The sequence below is a fragment of the Physeter macrocephalus genome, chromosome 15 (genome assembly GCF_002837175.3).
Source record: "Physeter macrocephalus isolate SW-GA chromosome 15, ASM283717v5, whole genome shotgun sequence".
Classification (NCBI taxonomy): Eukaryota; Metazoa; Chordata; class Mammalia; order Artiodactyla; family Physeteridae; genus Physeter; species Physeter macrocephalus.
The window spans coordinates 656,752-675,014 of record NC_041228.1 but is presented as its reverse complement, the minus strand read 5'-3'; the positions used below and the strand labels follow the sequence as shown (position 1 = coordinate 675,014).

General features: G+C 52.0%; 1 pseudogene; it reads right to left on the bottom strand.

The window, feature by feature from the left end:
- Positions 1-11,410: 11,410 nt before the first annotated feature.
- Positions 11,411-13,557, bottom strand: LOC114487899 (HIG1 domain family member 1A, mitochondrial-like; annotated as a pseudogene).
- Positions 13,558-18,263: the final 4,706 nt, after the last annotated feature.

The window sequence follows — 18,263 nt, the reverse complement described above, 5'->3', positions numbered from 1 at the left end:
CCGCTGCGCGGACTGGCAAGATACCACTTGGGGTCACCAGCTTCTAGACGGCAGACGAAGCCACAGCGGTGGGTGAGGTCACCCAGGAAGCAGTAAGTCACGACAGACAATAGACTTCAGGCCTCCTGGGCCTTGACGAGCAGGACAAGCCCGCAGAGAACACAGGACGGAAATGCCACAGGGACACGAGGAGGGGCCCGGGGGGCTGGGCTGGCACAGCCACAGGCTGAGGCGATAGAATGGCGCCGAGAGGCCAGGTGACGGGAGGACAAAGTGTGCATCGGCCTTAGGGACTCGGAAGTCGCCGGGGACTCAGGGAGGGCCGTTCGGCTGGAGCCACTTGGCCGATGCCGGGCTCCTGCGTGTGAGAAGGGAGCGGGAAGGTCACGAGGAGATGGGGGCTCCACAGCTCCCAGGAGGAGGTGGTGCGGAGGCCGGGGTGCAGCTGCGGGCTCCCCAGCCCCTTCCAGCTCTGGAAGCCCGGGGCCGGGCCAGATGCTGTCCCCACTGCCTGGTTGCAGGTCACTGGACCTCTGCTGCCACCAGCCTCTCCTCAGAAGACCCGGCTCCCCCAGGCTCTGAGCTGCAGCCCCCTGCCCCTTTCCGCGTACTCACCCTCTTCAGGCTTCATTTGCTCTCTTTAATTTTCTCATCCTTTTTTTTTTTTTTTTTTTGCTGTTATAGCACATAGACAGTGTCCTTTGGTATCCAAATCTATTAGGTTTGAGTTTGGGACCGAGAGTAGCAAAAATCTGGCGAGCAAGGGATTCATCCAAAAATTGACCCGCGTTAATTTGGATCACGTGTTTGGGGGCAGGAGTTTGGGGTGTGCACGCATGGGGCCACCCCTCGATGTCCTCTGTCCTGCTCTTCCGTCTGAGCTCCTGGCCAGCGTCACTGTGGAATGGTTCTCAGGTCCCGCTACAGGGAGGTCAGGGCTGCAGGAGTGACGGGAACCTCCGCGCCTCTACTCTGGCTTTGCATTCCCCACGGGCTCATCAGGAATTCTCTGCAGACGAACCTTCAGTGTTTTCCCACTTGCTTATGCTGAGTCAGACCCCCCGTCTGGTCTGGGGTCACTGGCTTTTGCACAGTTTGTCCCCGTTCAGATTTGCCTCATCAGATTCAGCTCGGCGTGCCAACTTGGCCAGGCCTTCAGGCATCTTGGCTCCCGTCTTGGCTTGGGATTCTTTGTAGGTTTAGCAAACTTTGTTTTAAAGCCATCTTCTCAAGGCACTAAGTTGCTGAAGAACAGGGACCTTCAACCTGGAGCCCTCTGTCCACACCCCATTCTACTTCCCGTCCCCTCCTCAGGAGGGGCCAGTCTGCACGTGGCTAACGCAATTCTAGCAACACCGGCCGTGTGATCATTTCGGTCCTGTTTAACCTCAGGGTCTGTGGGCTCTCAGTCACATCCTGGTGCCGGCAAGGAGCTCCTGGGGGGATTTGCCCAGTCTGCGCTCCCATGGGGTCGGCGGCACCCTCCAGGCACTGCTGTAACAGTCCCAACACCCGCCCCCCCCAGGCAGATGTGCAGTCGCCTCCTCCTGCAGGTGAGGCACCGAGACACAGCCATGCCAAGTGCCTGGTACAGGTGAGGCACCGAGACACAGCCTTGCCAGGCGCCTGGTACAGGTGAGGCACCGAGACACAGCCTTGCCAGGCGCCTGGTACAGGTGAGGCACCGAGACACAGCCATGCCAGGCGCCTGGTACAGGTGAGGCACCGAGACACAGCCTTGCCAGGTGCCTGGGCTTTCCAGGTCCCCATGACTGGCCCAATCTTCCTGCACCTCCCAGCTGTCAAGATCGGGGCTTGGGGGGGCTGCCTAGTCTCTGGCCTGCTCTTCCTGCATCCAGCCTCACCCTTTCTGCTGCAGCCTCTCTGCGCAGCTGCCAAGGGGTCCTTCTGACCCACTCCTGGATCCAGGCTACACTCAGAGGGAGGACTCAGCGTGGTGTCCCGGAGAGGACAAGGACCACGGCACACTCTGCTCTGCGTCCCAGAGCCCAGTACAGGCCCTGGAACACAGTAGGTGCTCAAGAAATGGATCAGTGCATCTTTATTCAACCTTTTCTTCTCTTTTCTGAAAGAATTCCCACCATGAAGCTGGAGAAGACGCATTGGCTAGCGGTAGAAACAGGCCAGGTGCTAGTTGGCCTTCTGAGTGTCTGAGGAGGACGTGCCTCTGGGTTTCTGAGGGGCCGGCTGTGCCCTCCCTGAGTCTGGAGGGCCGTGGGCAGGCAGCCAGCCCTGGGGGGCACAGGGGCACCTGCTCATCTACCTGGAGCCCTGGCAGCCAGAGTCGGGAAGAGCAGCCTCAGAGGAAAGACTGTCCAGGTCTCGGCTGGAGGCGGAATGTTCTAGGCCTGAGACCCTGGTCACCAACCCCGGGGCTCGTCCATCACCCCTCGTGAAGGGCTCGGTGACTAGAGGCGAGGGCAGAGGCCAGGAGGGCTCTGCCGGGCTCTGGAGCCTTGGCCACGTCTCCGTGTTGGTAGCAGGGCCCTCTCGGGTTTTTGAGAAGCGTCGTCTGGAGGGCAGCAAGGAGGAGGAGGGCTGGTCAGCCCGAGGTGGGGGGGGCTAGGAGCCAGGGCTGCTGGGCGTGTGCGGTTGGGGTTCAGGCCCCCAGGCTCCGAGGTCCCCGCGTCAGGCCCGCGTGCCCCCTGCCCTGCCCCTCAGATGATTCCTGCTCCCGCTTCAGAGCCCAGCGTGGGAGACCCCTCAGGGTTCCCCGTCCGCGGCATCAGAGGGGTCACGGGTCTCCTCTCCAGCTTTGCTGTGTGGGCCTCTGTTCCTTTGTCTGTCGGGTGGGGTAATAATGCTCCCTCCTCCTACTGTTGTTTTGTTGTGAGGCTTAGACGAGGTAATGTGTGTAGAATAGCGAGGAGGCAACGTCTGGCACAGAGGGGGAGCTAAATGCGTTTTCTCATCAGCCCAGGGATCTTGAAAGCCTGCCAGGCGCCATTGCGGGGGACAGCAGGGAACAGACAAGGAACCTCTGCCCTCTCTGGCTCCGTTGCTGTGGCCAGGAGCTGCCCAGGGCAGGGCGGGCTGGAAGCTGTTGGCGGGAACCCCAGGCTCCCCCAGCCCCGTTCCTTGACTGGAGGGCGCTCTCAGAGTCCGGGTGGGAGGCACAGAGGGGCGTGGAGGTGGGGGTGGGGGGCTGAGATCTGACGGGCCCGAGCAAAGGACTGCCCCGCCAGCGAGGGCTAGGGTTAGGCCAGAGGACACGTGGCCCTCTGATGCCTCCGTCTCCCCCCTTCCACGTGGGCTTGCGATGCGCTCTCGTGGCTTCTGTAAGGACCGCACGTTTGGTCGTTTGCTCCACGGCAGCCATCGACGCCGTCTCTCACTGACGCAGGGGACGCAGCAAAGGCCTGCTGCCTCGGAGCTGATGTCCCGGCGGGACCACGGGCAGCCGCCAGAGACAAGGATGACGGGGCCGTGGGGGGGCGTGACGCGGGGAAAGGGCGAGCAAGCGGAGGCGATGGCCTTCAGTACAGAGTGGTCGGAGGGCCTCCCCGACAAGGCGACACTTGGGCAGGGACTCGAGGCGGGGGCAGGACAAGAGATGAGGATGTTGAGGGGCAAGCCTTCTAGATAGAGGGCCAGCCAGTGCAAAGGCCCTGGGCACACGAGCAGGCCTGCCGCACTTTTGGAGACCATCCAGGAGGCCTAGGAGAAGGAGGGGAATGGGCCACGGAGAGAGAGGTGGCAGCCGAGCCAGAGAAGCAGAGGGCGGCGTGGGGGGCTCACACAGGGCTTTGGGTTTTACAGCCGGTGGGACGTTAAGGCTCGGAGGCTTTGGAGTGAAGGGAGGAGCTTTAACCACCAGTTCACGTGATTGCATGACCTGTGACCCCAGGGCTGCGGGACACTCGTCCCTGTTGGGTCCTTGAGGCCACTCCCAGCGCCCCACGGGCTCTGGGTGAACCCCGCAGGGCAAGTGCATGGGCCCCGCCTGGCCCTGCCACTGCCCTTGCCCCTCGGCTCCGGGTAGAGTCCAGACGTCCCTGCCTGCCCCCCCAGCCTCCGCACCTGCAGCCCCTCAAAGCGCACGCCTACTTCATGCCGGACTATGCCGGCCCCTCCACTGCATGCCTCCCTGGTCCTCACACGCCTCCCGTGAGCCGGGCACTCTGCCACCCTGCCTGCCACACCAGCCTGCCCGCCCCCAGCCCGTGCCCGGCCCTGTGGCTGAGGGCAGACCTGCCTTCCCAGCTCTCAGCTCAGCCCAGTCCGAAGAGAACCTTCCCGAGGGATTTTCATCAGGAACCTCTGTGAACACAGAGGGAAGTGGCAGGGGACAGAGGGGCCTGGTTTTAGGCCTGAATCTGGAGAGCGAGAGCGGGGGGAGAGGGAGTGTGAGGTCACACAGGCCGGGCTGTCTCATCGCGGAGCGGGTTTGTCTTGAAGGTCACATGACCCTGAGGGTGAGAGCGGAGGTCAGGTAGGGGCCTTCACGTGGCGCTCAACAGCTGGTTGTGGTGACAGACTTCCGACGCTTGGGGTCCCTTCTGCCCACGCCCAGGGCTAGCAGAGGGAAAGCTGCTAGAAGGGGGGCAGCTCACGGCCAACAGGCACACGCTAGGTTGGCCTGATAAGGTCACCAAGCTGCATGTCAGATACTGGGATTGGCACAGGATTAGAGCCCAACCTGGGGGCATCGGCCACCCCCGTCAGCAGCCACTCAGACCTTCCTGCCTTTGGCCCTGAGGCTGCCCGGGTCCCCATGCCTGCAGGTGAGCCCCGGGCGGGGCTCTGGGTCTGGGTCTGGGCTCCGGTTGGATCAGGGGGGCAGAGTTGCCCCCGCTTCTTCCTGTGACATATTTGGCCAGCCTTTTCTGCCTGGTCCTAGGAAAGTGTCTCTTCTCTCCTCCCTTCTTCAGCAGATCAGAAGTAAAGACTTTCCCAAACCCAGCGTCCTTAGACTCTGCCGTCTGTGCCCTGGGTCTGTGACCCGAGGACTCTGTAGAGCTAAGCTCGTTTGCTTGGTGGTGACGACGGACGGCCGCTTGGGCTGACCAACGCCGAGACTTCCCGGGACCATCCTCTCTTTCTAGCGTCTTGCACCACAGTGTTTAGGCTGACGTCTCGCAGGTGGGAGACTCTGACCCCAGAGCCCCTCTTCGGCCAGTCTGGGTCCTTGAGCCCCAGCTTGAGGAATTTCAGGCTACAATTTGTGACGTAGATGAGTACCTTCTCTGGTGCAGTCTCTTAATTTGTCGTGTTACTGAAAAATCTGGTCATAGGAGGGAATCCTAAAAAAATACAGTTTGCTAAAATGCTTGTTTTGAAAGTGTGAATTTCAACATGGTTGATATATTTAGGAACAATTTGAACATAAGGCAAATTCCGTTTGTTTATGTGCAATTTTGTTTATGAGAAATGGGTGAAAACAGAAAGCAAAAACTGCACCCAGATGAATGGACCACAACAACCTAGGAACGTGCAAAACACACACACCTCAGACACGTGCCAGCGCCTCGGTTCACCTCTCCTCGCTGTGCTGAGCCACATCCCGCCACATCCGTGTCACAGCTTCCCATCCGACTTCAGACAACTCACTTCACAATAACCCACAAGCCACGACCCTTCCCCCACCCTCTTCTATAAACTGGCTTCAGGTCTTCTTCAAGGTAAATGCCGTATTTATTGTAGTACTTTTGGTATTTCTTAACCATGTAACATATGTAAAACTGTGCTGTCGTTTTTATTAGGTTGTTGAGACTTCTGAAATGTTTCATTGATGACGTTTTGAGTACTGTGCCTCTAGCCTCATTTTCCTCAAAAGTCTTGTGGCTTTTCTTGTGCTGGTCGGACACACCTGAGCTGCCGCTGGACTCTGGTAGTTACTGAACCTCCGAGAGCCACAGGCTCCTCATCTGTGAAGCCTCCCGAATGTTCATTTGTCCATTCGGCACCCGAGGACTCGGGCACGTCTGTCTGTGTGCAGATGCATGCCGAGCTCTGGACACATGGTGTGGACGAGACCGGGGTGCTGCTCCAGCAGAGACGCAGCGAGCAAGGGGCACCAAGGCATCAGAGCAGGTGGTGGGGTGGGGGACGGTGGGCAGGGTGGACTGCAGGGCCTCTGAGGGGACATGGTGGCTGCGAGCGGGGATGAGGGGCAGAGCAAAGGTCCTGGGGCAGGAACCGGCGGGCCGCGTGGAGGAAGAGCCAGAAGACTGTGGGGCAGGATCGCGGGAACCAGGGGAGGGGCCGGAGGCACGCATGGGGCCTGTACACGGGGTGTAGGCAGAGCAGGTGACTGGGGAGCCACGTGGCAGCAGGTGTGTAAGCTCATACCCAGTGCTCTCCAGGCGCCAGCCGCCGTTTGACCCCGTGCTGAGAGCAGGGTGAGGCGGAGAGCCAGGACTGGGGAGAATGGAGCAGGGTGGTGACTGCGCAGGCTGAAAGCAGGGCTGCTTGGTCACACCGAGGTCCACGAGGTGTCCCTGCGAGGACACCAGGCCGCCTTGCCCTGTGACTGTCCTCCCCGCCTCGGACTGCCTCAGGATGGGCTGGGAAAGGCCCGTCAGAGGGGGCTGAGCCGGGGGCCAGGTGGTGGGACAAGGGGTGTGGAGCAGGCCCTCTGCGCCTGGGGGAGGGAGGGCAGGCGGGCGGGAAGCAGGGTGGGGGGGGAGGGGTGAAGGGCTGGCGGACAGGAGGAGCAGGGTGAGAGGTGTGTGGCCGCGACGCAGTGGTGGGACGGGCAACGCCCCAGACGGTGAGGTCCCGAAGTGGGAGGCTGGTCTGGTCCATTCCCAGAGCACCTGGGCTGCGGGGAGCCTCAGTGGGCCTTGGTTTGGGAGCCTGCAGGTCAGGAGGTGAGCTCGCTGTGGGGGAAGGAGGGTGAAATCCTGCGGGGAAGTGAGCGTGCAGAGCCGAGCCCGGAGCCTGCGGCACTCAGCGGCTGAGAATCGGGGGAGGGCTTGGGGGCGCTGGGTGACTGCTGAGGGCAGCACGGAATGGGGAGAATGAAGGAAAAGAAGGGCAGCAGAGGCTCGGGGAGTGGGACCTTCCAAGAAGCACGTGGAAGGGCCTGCGCCGGCAGAAGTGGCAACGGATGACAGACACCGGGAGACGATGTTAGAAATGGCAAAATTCAGAAGGAAGTGAGAGCAGGGCACAGTCAGCGGGGAGGAGTCTCGCCCGCCACCGACACAGTGCGGGGGATGGAGTGCACTTCCGGGTGGCCGGGACGCTCCCCGAGGCCCCTCGAGGGACCCACCCATGGGAGGGCTGATCCTTTTCTTCGTGTGTCACCTGTGCCTTGAGGGAGCCCTCCCATTCCCACACTGGCTCCACTTTGGACGCGGGCAGTGCTGTGTGCTCTTTGACACGCAAGGCAACTCAACAGGGACTAGATTTCCTGAACACCAGTTGTGTGCCATACACCGTGCTGGGCATCCAGGTGGCCATGGTGGCACCACAAGCATTACAGAGAATTACAGTAAGTGGGGCACACAGATCGACAGACAGACAGCGGCCACACAGTGGGCGAGGGCTTTGCTGGGGAAGCCGAGGCCAAGGGCATCTAGCCCTGGCTGGGGGTCAGGGGCGCGTCCCAGGGGAATGACTTCTGAGGATCTAACCCCTGGAAGGAGCCAGCCAGGTGAGAGGAACGTCGGGTGGGGACAGGGAGGGGAAGGTACAAAGACCCGGAGTCAAGGGAGTTTGGGGCAGCTGAAGTGTACAGAGCAGGGACAAGAGAGGGCGAGACCGGGCGATCATCAGGGCCCTGAGGCCCCATCAGAGAGCCTGGACTTTATCCTGGGTGCTGGGTGCTGGGTGGAGGGGAGGGCAGTGGTTGTCGCCCAAGGGGGCTGTCCATCTGGAAGTGCCTGTGGGCTTTCTCGTGTCACACGGACGGTGGGGTGTCAGTAGCAAAAACGCTCAGCCCTCCTGCGCTGCGCCAGGCAGCGCAGCACCACGTTTTTTCTGCCCAAATGCAGGAGTGTCTCCGTGAGAAACACTGCGTCTCCAGTGGGCAGCCAGCAAAGGGTATTTTAGTTTCCAAAGGTACCTTTTGAATCTTGTTGTTAATTTAAAATTTTGTTACCTTGTGGTCAGAGAGCAAAACTGTTACAATATTGTTCCATGTAGCCGCCATTCTTTCATTTCGACTGTTGGACACTCTTCCCTTCTGTGCATGTACCACAGTTGATACATCCATAATCTTGTCTGTGGACGTCTGGGTTGCTTACAGGTTTTCACTAATACGAACAAAGACACTGTGAACATTCTTATATGTGTCCCCAGGCATACAAGTGCAAAAATTTCTGTTGGGCATACCTAGGACTAGACTTCTGGGTTGTAGAAATTTAAGTTTCCAACTTCACAAGATAATGTCAAATTGATTTGCTAATTGACTTGCTCACCAGCAAAGCGTCACGTGATCCTGTTGCTATGTATCTTCTCCAACACTTGATATTGTCAGAATTCTTGATTTTTTTCCCATTGGATGGATATTAACTGGTATCTCATTGTAGTCTTGATTTCATTCAACCAGTGCCAGCCACTGCTTTAGGACTAGACTTGCATCCCCTTGATAATTTATAAATTTATTTATTTTATTTTTGGCTGCGTTGGGTCTTCGTTGCTGTGCGCGGGCTTTCTCTAGTTGCGGCGAGCGGGGGCTACTCTTCCTTGCGGTGCGCCAGCTTCTCATTACGGTGGCTTCTCTTGTTGCGGAGCACGGGTTCTAGGCGCGTGGGCTTCAGTAGCTGTGGCTCGCGGGCTCTAGAGCGCAGGCTCAGCGGCCATGGCTCACGGGCCCAGTTGTTCCGTGGCATGTGGGATCTTCCCGGACCAGGGCTCGAACCCGTGTCCCCTGCATCGGCAGGCGGACTCCCAACCACTGCACCACTGGGGAATCCCCCCTTGATAATTTATGAGGTTAACAGGTCATCCGTCATATGTTTCATGGCCATTTGTCTTACTCTTCTGTGAGATACACACTGCAGTGTCCATCGGGGGATCTTCTGAGTCTACTAAACCCCCAGCCCCATCTGTAAGATGACCAAGGGCCACCCTTGGCGACCATCTGCTCAGACGTGCAGGAAATACAGCTGGCCAGCAGGGGAGCTACTTCTTCTTTTTCTGAAGGAATCATGGAGCTATTTATATAGCCATCAAGGCTACGTCTTTGGACCCACAGGTGACAGCCCACACGCAAGGGGATGAGATTCACGCTGGGCAGGGCTTCCAAACCTTACGCCTCACAGGAGCCATATATCTTGCGACAATTGCATAGGTGTAGCTTCCAGGGTCTCCACAAGAGACATGCTCTGCTTCAAGAATCACTGTCCTCCAGGAAGCTCGGAGTTATGGCTTCTCTCAGGCATTCATAGTTCCATTTCCGGTTCCTCCCTGTCCACATGCATCTTCCAATAGGGGCGATTGTTGCCATAAGCAGTGTTGCCTAGTTAAATCATTGACATTCTACCTTTATCTGATTACCAGGGAAACATAGCTAGAGAATTAACCAAAGGGCAAATTCTCAAACAGAAGAGGAAGTGGTTTTGTTATACTTTTGCCTACATTCATTAAAAAAAAATCAACTTTATCAAGGTGTAATTCTCATGCAGTAAAATGTACCCATTTTAAGCAAACAATCTGATGAGTTTTGACAAACCTGTATACCATGTGAACACCACTGCAACAAGGTATAGAATTTTCTATTACCCCGAAGTTTCCCTGTGCCTTTTCCTAGCGATTCTCACCTCCCATCTCTGGTCCTAATACATTGGTCTTCTCTGGAGTAGTAATCATACAGTATATATTCTTTTGTGTTTGCTTTCGTTTGTTCAGCGTGGTGTTTTTGAGATCCGCCCTTGTGGTTGTGTGTATTACTAGTTTGTTCCTTTTTTATGGCTAAGTAGTATTCTGTTACGTGACTATGTGACTATCACAATTAGTTTATTCCTTCACCCGTCAGTCATTCCCATTTTTGGTAATTATGAATAAAGCTGCTATGAACACTTGTGTATAAATCTTTGGTTAAAAATCTAGGAGTAGAACTGCTAGATCATATAGTAAATATGTATTATAAACTGCCAAATTGTTTTCCAAAGTGGTTATACCGTTTTACTTTTCCACCAGCAGTAAATGAGAGTCCCAGTTGCTCTACATCCTTGCCAGTATGTTAATGTTAATCTTTAAATTTTAGCTATTCTAGTGAATGTAGAGTGGTAGCTCATTGTGGTTTTAATTTGCATGTCCTTGATGGCTACTGATTTTGAAAATAATTCATGTGCTTACTGGCCATTTGTACATATTCTTTTATGAGGTTCCTGAAATCTTTTGCCCATTTTAAAAAATTAGGTTGCGTGTCTTCTAATTATGAAGTTGTAAAAGCACTTGTATGTCTGGATACAAATCCTTTGCCAAATATATGTATTGCAAATATTTTCTCCAAGTTGTGGCTTGTCTTTTCATTTCCTTTTTATTTATTTACTTATTTATTTGGTTGCATTGGGTCTTAGTTGCAGCAAGCAGAATCCTTATTTGGGGTTCGAGGGCTCCTTAGTTGTGGCAGACGGGCTCCTTAGATGCGGCATGCACGTGGGATCTAGTTCCCGGACCAGCGATCGAACCTGAGCCCCCTGCATTGGGAGTGTGGAGTCTTAACCGCTGCACCACCAGGGCATTTCCTTTTGAAGAGCAAAAGGTTTTAAGTTTATCGAAAAAAAATTTGTTAAATGGTCTGTGCTTTTTGTGTCCTAAGAAATCTGCCTACTCTAGGGCCATGAAGATATTCACCTACATTTTCAGCTAGAAGTTTTTGTAATTTTAGTTTTTACATTTAGGTCTATGATCCATTTCAAGTTAACTTTTGTGTGTGACGTGAGGTAAGGGTTGAGGTTGTTCTTCTTTAACATTGATATCTAATTTTTCCATTACCTTTTTTTTTTTTAAGATGTTGGGGGTAGGAGTTATTATTTAATTTATTTATTTTGGCTGTGTTGGGTCTTCGTTTCTGCGCGCGGGCTTTCTCTAGTTGCGGCGAGCGGGAGCCACTCTTCATTGCGGTGCGCGGGCCTCTCACTATCGCGGCCTCTCTTGTTGCGGAGCACAGGCTCCAGGTGCGCAGGCTCAGTAGTTGTGGCTCACGGGCCTAGTTGCTCCGCGGGATGTGGGATCCTCCCAGACCAGGGCTCGAACCCGTGTCCCCTGCATTAGCAGGCAGATTCTCAACCACTGTGCCACCAGGGAAGCCCTACCATTTTTAAAAGAAATATGTGTAGGTCTACTTCTGGATTCTCTATTCTGTTCCACTGATCTATATGTCCCTCCTTAGGACAGTATCACATTGTCTTGATTATTATAGCCTTAGAGTGAATTTTGAAATCAGGTCTTCCAACTTTTTTCTTCTTTTTCAAGATTCTTTTGGCTTTTCTAATTCTTTTGCATTTCCATATAAATTTTTTTAAGTATTTTTCATTTGCCTTTGCATTAGCACTTAAAATACACACTTCTATTTCAAAATGCCATTTAAAAATTATTCTAATATAACAGCAGCAAACTATCATTCTGCAATTACAGAAGAGCTAAACGGGGATCTACAGTTAAGTTATTCTCATGTTTACAACTATGATTCTGAAACAGATACTACTTCAAAGCAGCTGTTACCAGCTCTTTAGGTTTGGTTTAAAAACACACACATAGTTGCCGGGAGGTTTATAATGTTGTATTCCGTGCACTGTTCTGAAAGCGTTCTTCAAGAGCCAACCAGACCTTAAAAACAGTACTCAGTCCACAAGGCAGTCAGAAAGAGTTAAATTAACTGGGGTAAATAGGATTCCTACATTACATCAAAAGCATATGATATTCTGCAGCAACTGGGAGCATTTTCAGCTTTGGCATGTGGTCCTCTTTACAACTAATTTTATCAGAAGAGTTTAAGAAGGTGGACATTGTACCACTATCGAGTGCATTTAAAAGTGACATGTTTTTGTGCTAATCTGACTCCCCTGAATGACCTAGCTAGTGAACTAGTCACTATAGGCAAATCAAGCCTGCAAGAAAGGAAGCCAATATTCAAATCACCATGTTATTGTCCGACCCACAGAATTTATTTTCAACATAAACATATAACCTCAATATGAGATGTCTAACTAAAGCAAGCACCACCAAGACCAAGACGGCATCTCCTCTTCTAAGGTTTAGGTTTTGCCCAGAATTCTCGATACATGGAAGAGCCCATACAGGGTCACCGCTCCCACAACAAAGCCTTGGGCTGCCACGTGCAAGTGGATCAGGTGAACAGACACTTTAGTATTGCCCCTGCCCTTCCATTTATATAATCCATATGCAACGATTGCTGCAAAACCTGCCATTCCAATGGGACAAATGGTGCCTCTCTAGCTTTTCGGATAGGTTTAGATCCCTGATCTTCATCATATGAAGAAAGAGAAACATCTGTGTCACTGGACATAGTGATTGAAGAATAGACAACGGCACGACGTCGCAGGCTCCAACCGGCTTCTCTCTCTGTAAATTTAAGGTGTTTGTCGGTGTCTACGATAAAGCCTGCTAGGATTTTGCCTGGGATCGTGTTGAACTTCCAGATCAGTTTGTAAAGAATTGCCATCAGTATTGAGTCTGAGGCACGAATTTGGTACATCCCTCTATTTATTTAGGTCTTTTAAAATTTCTCTCAGACGTGTTTTGTAGTTTTCAGTAGACAGGCATTGCACGTATTTGTTAAGTTTATCACTGTGAAGAAAGGAGTTAACACGGCAGGCCTGAGACCGCTGTCCTTCGAAAGGTCTGCTTGGAACAGAGGCAGGAACGGCAGCTGCCCCCTCTCCCTGGGGTATGCAGCCCTTAGAGATTTCCTCAGAGCCCCCTCCCAGCCAGCAGGGAGATGGACCCCTCCCGTGCTCAGTGCCTCCTGGGTGGGGCCCCTCACCCCAGGGGGTCTATATATACATTTGGTAAGCCCACCCCTCCCATGTTGCATGCATGCTATACTCTAGAGCCAAAGTATAGCCCTTCCCCCTGTAGCCTCTGCCCTGCCTCCTCCTGCTGGGGTGGGGGGGGTGACCGAAGAGTCATCCTAGGTGGATTTTGTGGAGGTGGGAACCGGGGCATTGAGACTCCAAAGCGGTAGACAATTCTCAGATACCATCAGCGGATTTGGAACTGCATTTATTTTTTATTTTATATGCATATATTTTAGGGCTGTAGATTTACTTTCCTAATTTGTTTTCCATAGCTTATTCCTGAGCACAGAATGATAATAATCGATTTATACATCACCTTTCTGACTTTTCAAAGCCCTTTCACAACTATCAGCATTTTCCTCACCCCGGCCTTTGCCGGTAGCGTTATCTTTTCTGCGAGACCAGAGGCTGAGAGAGTTCGAGTGTGAGCTGGGGCTAGAGAAACGTGGACCTCCCACGCAAGGCTGGGTGGGTGGGCGGGACACTTAAAACCTGCAGTTACTGAATCCCTTCTCCAGGAGAGTCCTGCCGCAACTGCAGGGGTGCCGGCCCTGCCCTGTCCTTAGGCCTTGTGGATAAGGGAGCGTGGGCTATCGAAATCCTCACCTCCCTTTTCTTCTTTTCTTTTTGTTTGGATGTTTTCAGTTTTCACAGGCCTCACTTATACCGAAGGGAAAGAATCTTCATTAAAGTCCATATTTCTTCAAAAAAGAAGAATATGGCCTTGGCTGTCATCTGGAAATTTGATTTCGGGAGAGTTCCCGTAATTCTCAGAACTGATAAACTGGTAAGAATGGCTCACTGTACCTAAACTGTTGGTTCAAACAACATGGCTTATGCTGAGGTTCTGAGTTCCTTCTGAGAGTCTGGAATTTTGGTACCTGCTAGGCAGAGGGTGCCTGTATGATCAGCCCCTGTGAGAACCTTGGGTGCTGAGTCTCTGATAATCTTCCTTGACAGACAACATTGCACGTGTGTGGTCCCAACTCATTGCTCAAGGAATTAAGTTCGTCCTGTGTGACTCCACAGGGAGAAGACTCTTGAAAGCTTGTGCCGGGTTTCCTTCACATTTTGCCCCCTGAGTCTATCTTCTGTGCTGATTTTGCTTTATATCCTTTCTTTGTAATAAATCGTAGCTGTAAGCAGGAGTATATGCTGAATCCCCTGAATTGTCAAACCTGGGAGTGGTCTTAGGGCGCCTCTGCCATAATCCCCAAGCATTTAAAAAATTTAATTAATTAATTAATTTTTGTTTGGGGCTGTGTTGGGTCTTCATTGCTGCTCACGGGCTTTCTCTAGTTGCGGTGAGCGGGGGCTACTCTTCATTGCGGTGCGCAGGCTTCTCATTGCGGTGGCTTCTCTTGTTGCAGCTTCTAGGCACGCAGGCTTCAGTAGCTGTGGCACGTGGGCTCAGTAGTTGTGGCTCACAGGCTCTAGAGCGCAGGCTCAGCAGTTGTGGCGCACGGGCTTTGTTGCTCCGTGGCATGTGGGATCTTCCCGGGCCAGGGCTCAAACTCGTGTCCCCTACACTGGCAGGTGGATTCTTAATCACTGCACCACCAGGGAAGTCCCCTATATGTCCTCTTTGGATAAATGTCTATTTAGATCTTCTGCCCATTTTTTGACTGGATTGTTTGAGTTGTATGAGCTGTTTGTATAGTTTGGAAGTTAAGCCCTTGTCGGTCGCATCATTCGCAAAGGTTTTCTCCCATGCCGTAGGTTGTCTTTTTGTTTTGTTTATGGTTTCCTATGCTGTGCAGGAGTTTATAAGTTTGATTAGGTCCCATTTGTTTATTTTTGCTTTTATTTATTCGGCCTTGGGAGACTGACCTAAGAAAACATTAGTATGATTTATGTCAGAGAACGTTTTGCCTATGTTCTCTTCTAGGAGTTTTATGGCGTCATGTCTTATATTTAAGTCTTTAAGCCATTTTGAGTTTATTTTTGTGTATGGTGTGAGGGACTGTTCTAACTTCATTGATTTACATACAGCTGTCCAGCTTTCCCAGCACCACTTGCTGAAGAGACTGTCTTTTTCCTATTGTATATTCTTGCCTCCTTTCTCTAAGATTAATTGACCATAGGTGTGCGTGTTTCTTTCTGGGCTATCTATTCTGTTCCATTGATCCATACATCTGTTTTTGTCCCAATACCACTCTGTTTTGATCACTGTTGCTTTGTAGTATGGTCTGAAGTCTGGGAGGTTATGCTTCCTGCTTTGTTCTTTTTCCTCAGGATTGCTTTGGCAATTCTGGGTCTTTTATGGTTCCGTATAAATTTTAGGATTGTTTTTTCTAGTTCTGTGAAAAACGTCATGGGTAATTTGATAGGGATCACATTAAATCTGTAGATTGCTTTGAGTAGTATGGCCATTTTAACAATATTAATTCTTCCAGTCCAAGAACATGGGATCTCTTCCCATTTCTTTGAATCATCTTCAGTTTCCTTTATCAGTGATTTATAATTCTCAGCATATAAGTCTGTCGCCTCCTTGGTCAGGTTTATTCCTAAGTTTTTTTTTTTTAATGGGATTTTTAAAGGGATTGCTTTTTTACTTTCTCTTTCTGACATTTCATTGTTAGTATAAGGAATACAATAGATTTCTGTATGTTAATCTTGTATCCTACTACCTTGCTGAATTTGTTTATCAGTTCTAGTAGTTTTCGCGTGGAGTCTTTAGGGTTTTCTATATATAGTGTCACGTCATCTTCATATAATGACAATTTTATCTCTTCCCTTCCAATTTGGATACGTTTTATTTCCTTTTCTTGTCTGATTGCTGTTGCTAGGACTTCTAATACTATGTTGAATAGAAGTGGTGAGAGTGGGCATCCTTGTCTTGTTCCAGATTTTGGCAGGAAGGCTTTCAGCTTTTCACCATTGAGTATTATGTTGGCTGTGGGTTTATCATAAATAGCTTTTATTATGTTGAGATATGTTCCCTGTACAGTAAGTCCCCTACATACAAACCTTCAAGTTGTGAACTTTCAAAGATGCGAATGTGCATTCGCATGTCCAATCACGTAAGTTAGTTCACGTGTTTGGCATACTTTGTCACGCGTGTACATCCTCTACAAATGGTTGCGCTTTTGTGCACTTTCATGTACAGTACTGTATAGAGTATAGTAGTACAGTAGCTTTATTTCAAGCCCAGGATGTCTGGAAGCAACCGTAAAAACGGCAGTGTGTAGCTGGTACTGCTAAGAAGCACCAAGCGATAACGATGGGAACAAAAGTGAAAATAATTGAGAGGGTGGAGTGACAAGAGGAAGAAGAAGTAACTGAAGAACCGAAGAGATTCACAATGCAGGAAATGGCAAGAGTAAAAAATACACATATGTAGAGTCCCAGAGGAGAAGAAAGAATGGAGAAGTAATGTCTGAAGAGATAACGCCTGAAAATTTCCCCAAACGATAGGACATCGACCCACAATCTACCAAAACTGACACAAAAAGAAGGTTATGCGTACCTCTAAAATTTTCCAATTTTTTAAGAGTCCACTGTCATGAATTGGGTTGTGGCTTGGGTAAGGCTCTGTTCTTAAGGCTCCCTGATAGTTGAGAGCCTGCGGTTTCGCCAAGGCTCCTTCCCCTGGTAGGTCCTAACTGCTAATTCTTGTTTCCTCAGCACAACTTCTCTAAATCCCGTAGCTATAACTCTTCCCTCACAGCCGCAGGGTCTCTCTTCACATTTATTTTTGCATTCCGGCTCAGTTATTTAAAAGTCTAAAAGTATTTTATCTGGCAGTTTTATGTGTTAAGAGTAGGAGTCAGGATCTCGGGTCAGTCAGTCTGCCATCCTGATGGGAAGTCCTCTGAAGGCATTTAAGCAGGGACATGCCATCATCTCTTTGTCTGTGGTGCGGAGGATGGTTTGGGTCTGCTCAGAGGTGGTCATGGCCTTGACTCGAGAGAAGGGCATAGGTGAGAGAGGCACTTGGAAGATACCACCCAAAATGCCCCAGGGTCGTCATAGCAGTTGTGGCGGAGAGGAGGGTTCTGAACCGGGTGCTAGAGCCCTCCCACATCCGGGAAGCTGCTGGATACCAGCGAAAAGCAGACCAGAGTTGGATAAAGGAGAGGAGAGGGCACAGGTTTCAAAGGAGGAAGTCGCTGCACAAGAGCCTGAAGGTTTGCGGGGGTGGACATGTGGGTGACCTTGTGAACTGGGTCCCAGGGGATGAGGGCCCACGGGGAGAAGAGGCCTTCTTTAGCAGTGAAGGTGGGAGTTGAGAAGTTGTGGGTGTGCGTGTGTGTGTGTGTGTGTGTCTGTGGTGGGTGGTTTGCATCTAGGGCGTTCTGAAAGGTCTCCAGTGCCTGACAAGCCTGAGACGAAGAAGACACTCAGGAACACAGAACGTTTGGCGGCAGACGGGCCAAGCCACGCTGCTGCCCAGGGTGCAGCGTCTGGGCCCCGATGGGGAAGGGCTGCCTTGGGAGCTACAGCCCCGGGACCAGGCCTGCACACACGCCTCCCCTCCCAAGCGCCCTCTGCTCCCCAGGCCCGGCCCTCCCTGCCGCCCCGTCACTGTGGTCCTAGCCGGGTTTCCTGCCTTTATTCAAACCACTTCTGGGCTCTTCCCTGGAAAACTCCAGTGGCTCATCACTGCCTGAGAAATAGAGTTCAGGCTCGAGCTTTACATCCACAGCTGTCACACCCGACCTCAACCCCTCAACCCTCCCACATCCTCTTTCTCCCACCTGGCTCCCCCAGGTGGGCCTCCATGCATTTCCTGGGCTTTCAGTTTTGCTGCACACACTCCTGAAGTGCCTCCTGCTGATGCTGGTGCTGAGCCAGAGCCCAGAAGTCTGCAGCGATCTCTGCCCCGCTCTTGGGGCAGTTGGTGCCCGTGCAGCTCGTGCCACGTAGAGTTCATCCGCTCATTCCACGGCCGACACCAACGGCACGCCCGCTCTGGACTAGATGCTGGCCTGGGTGTTACAATGCACGGGTCACGGTCCCTGTCCTGAAGGCACTTCCAGCCCTGAGATGCTGACGGTAGCCCTGGTTAGCAGGGCAGGTGGCACAAGGTATCTGTGGGCGTGCTGAGTGAGCTGAGGTCCTGGGCTGGCCTCTCACCGTGGTTTTCAGCAGGCATCAGTGACGGTGTTGCTTTTTTTGCAGGGCAGGGAACGTGACGGAGACTTTGTGTCGTTTAATCTTTTTTTTCTTTATAAATTTATTTATTTTGGGCTGCGTTGGGTCATTGTTGCTGCACGCAGGCTTTCCCTAGTTGTGGTGAGCGGGGGCTACTCTTCGTTGTGGTGCGCGGGCTTCTCATTGCGGTGGCTTTTCTTTTTTGTGGAG